Consider the following 3,428-nt stretch of genomic DNA (forward strand, 5'->3'; position numbering starts at 1 on the left):
CTTAAACACAGGGAGATTAACACACTCATAATAAGAAGGAGTCCATATAATAATATGGGATTGGTGCGGTAGTTCAATAATAACTCTTTAGTGGTATGAGTTATTATTGATGAACTAGTGTAAATTACTGGAAAATAGAGAATAATAATAAGGGAATTTTCCGGAATTTTTGGATATTTTTCAGGAATTTTTCGGAGCTCGTACGGACGAGTTAACGGGGATAAAAACGGGGCCCGGAAAAGCCAGTTTAGACTACCCCATTTTAATGAGGAAAAGTTTTCTTTTCCTTTTTATTTCTTTTTCTTCTTTTCTTATTTCTTTTCTTTATTTTTCCTCGTCGTTTCCCTCTTCCCCGAGACCTTCTCCTCCCTCGCGCCCGCAAACCTTCTGCCCTAACCGCCCACGGCGGCTTTCCTCCTCTCCCTCGCGTGCATAAGGCCGGGATCAAGAGAAGCCGGTGTTCTCTTCTCCCTCTCCGCAGCCGACACCTTCTTCTTACTATTTTCCCAAACGCCGGCGACGATCTGCCACTGCCGATCCACTGTCGCCTTCCATCTTCCTCGTGTCTTCCTCGCCGACCGCGGCCATGCCCTAATTGGCCGAGCCGTTTCTCCACAGCCCTAGTTCTTCGGCCGATTCCTCCTCCCCTCTGGGCACACGACACCGCCGACCTTCCTTTTTTTCCTAGCCGACGTTGTGCCCTAGTTTGTGTTCACCGTCGAGACTCCTCTCTGCCCTAGCCGAGCCCTAGATACCGAGTTCTTTCTTCCCTTGTCACGCTGCCCTCTTCATCTTCTGCCGACGCCATCTGTGCCTAAATCCCCTCTGCCCTAGTTCCTTACTGCTGAGCCAACAAGGTGAGTGGGTTGTAACACTTGGTTGCACTCTTGATTTCCTCTTCTGACCTAATCTGCAGGTGTAGGGTTTAGCGGATCATTAATTACGAGGGTAATCTTGTGCTGTTGATTGTTCTTGGGTCCGGCAGCCACTTTCCAGCAACTATTTCTTTCGCAAGCAACCAGTTTTAGCTGTGATTTGAGGTAAGGATTAGGTGTATTTGAATACTTGTTGCAGAGCATGTTTTGAATTGGAGGATTTGGTTAGATGATCATGCGAATCTAGGTAAGGAACATGATTATGATACATGTTGTTTTAGGTACGTTTTGATACATGGTAAATTATAGTTCATGTTTCAAATTTGATATTAGTTAGGTATGATTATTTTGTTGTAGATAAATTATACTCGATGGTTGTGTTGATTAGGGTTAAGGAACTATCCCTAGTGGACCCACTGTTTTTATTTAATTAGGGTTCGTTAATTGTGTTGGGTTGATTAGGTTTATGTGTTTTTGGAATTAGGGGTTTTGCCCTAATTTAGGGTTAAAGAACTTATTTAGCTATTTATAGGAATTTAGCTAAATAACTGTATATATATTGGTGACACAGGACTTTGACGCGAGACGAGTATCTCGGAGTCAGATTTGGACCAGTTTGGACTTTTCGATTGGAGGCGGGTACTTTTGACTTATTGTCTTTGATATGCTTAGTAAGGAAATTAACAATTTGCATTAATTGTGTTTTCTTATTTGTTTCGGTTAATCACTGCCCGATAGATGTTACCTGCTTGCTTGATTGTTTGTTTGCATTTCGGGTTGATACCTATCTGATTTCACATGCTCATGGGTAGTGATATAACCATGTTTTACCATGTCAGGACCTAGGTTTGATACCTTATGTGATCAGTATACCTTGATATGATTTATTTACTTTGGTGCACATTATCATATGTCCAGAGATTGATTTAGCATATTACCATGTTTAGTGACATGCACCATTCGCATGATTGCATGCTGTGTGAGAGATTGCTCCATTATTGTCGAGCACTTCGCCGCCATCATCGCTCGTTGTGACGCCGTGGGTAGCGTGACACTGGTAGACGTCACTGACTCTTCCGTGCTCCGCCGATCCGCCGGGGTACGCAGTAGCACGTTAGAGATTCCTCCCCGTCATTACCCGGAGATGAGAGCATTAGCTCCCCATTTATGATTTGGGGTAGAGTACGTGTGTACTCGGCGGATCTCGCCCACTCGGCCACCATCGAGTAGTGATGCAGTGCGGTTGTCACAAATTTCACCCACTCGGTCCCACTTTTGTTGTGAGTTGGTCAGCGTCGGGGTGACCATGACATCGCATCATACGCATGATCATTTATTGTTTCAGGATTGTGTTCACGTTTATACGCATATTGTTCGATACCTATGTTTGACATGTGTCTTCTATACCTTCTGATCGTCTTCTTATACCGGTCCTGGTTATTTCTCTGCTTACTTCAGATTTACCTTTATTTTTATCAGGAGACTGTACGCATGGTTAGTGCTAGGTGTTATTTTCTTTACTTTGCATATCAATTGTACCTGCTGAGTGTTGGACTCACCCCGCCTCCATTGTTGTTATATTTCAGGATGATGCTGTCAGGAGAGAGTTCCAGTTGCTAGTCCCCTACAGACCACCAACTGTAGTTGTCTTTTGGTTTTGTTTTGTTTCTTATTTGACTATGTTTTGGACTTAGTCTTATGTTGGTTTTACTTATGGATTGTGTATGGATTCTTATCGTTGATGGTTTTGGTATGAGTTGGTTTTATTCTACTACATGCCTGCCTGGACGGCAGAAGAGGTGAGTTCATCGGATTTGAGCTTTACGAGTGTAGTGGAGTAGGGTTGATTTCGAGTCAGGGTATTATCTTTATGTTTACTTATATAAACTGCATGGTGATGGTTTATTTTGTTGTTATTATTCCAGCCGCATGTGGCTGAGGTATTTAGTGCTTGTAGAAAAGTTTCAGATTGTCCACCGTACAGGGGAGATGCTGCCGAAATTTTCTCGGACAGGGACTCCTCTGGGGCGTGACAACTCGAGTTGGGTGTTCGGGGTGAACACGGGAAGCTCAAGTTCATCAGGAGACCAAAACCAATTCTTCCTCTCGGTCCTTGTCGTAGCCTCTTAATTATAAAGTGTTATACCCACCCATACCAACCTTCTTACCCACCTTAAGGTGGCCGACCAAGCTTAGCTTGGAGCACAAGCTAGGGCCGGCCAAACCAAGGTTAGATGGGTCAAGTAGGTGGCCTGCCCTAGCTTGAATCCAAGCTTAGGTGGCCGACCACAATTAAATTAAAAGGATTTTAATTTTTAAAATCTTTTCTTATGTGGAAGTCATGGTTTTAAAAGAGAGTTTAAAATTTAAATCTTTCCTTTTATAGCTTTCTACAAAAGATTAAGGGAAAGGTTTGATATCTTTCCTTATTTGTAGTTAAAAGGAATATTTTAATTTTTGATAAAACTTTCATTTTTTGTAACCATCCTCATGGTTTTAAAAGAGAGTTTTAAAAATTATAAATCTTTCCTTTTATAGCTTTCTACAAAAGAT

At 42.3% G+C, this 3,428-nt stretch overlaps 1 long non-coding RNA gene across 1 annotated transcript; it reads left to right on the forward strand.

Annotated features, from left to right (window-relative positions):
- The first annotated feature begins 339 nt into the window (after positions 1-339).
- On the forward strand, positions 340-1,506 carry LOC122027455. The gene is made up of 3 exons (XR_006124416.1): positions 340-857; positions 917-1,040; positions 1,447-1,506. It is a non-coding gene; the product is annotated as an uncharacterized LOC122027455 (long non-coding RNA).
- The last annotated feature ends 1,922 nt before the right edge of the window (positions 1,507-3,428 follow it).

The sequence above is a fragment of the Zingiber officinale genome, chromosome 10A, assembly GCF_018446385.1.
Source record: "Zingiber officinale cultivar Zhangliang chromosome 10A, Zo_v1.1, whole genome shotgun sequence".
NCBI classification, from domain to species: domain Eukaryota; kingdom Viridiplantae; phylum Streptophyta; class Magnoliopsida; order Zingiberales; family Zingiberaceae; genus Zingiber; species Zingiber officinale.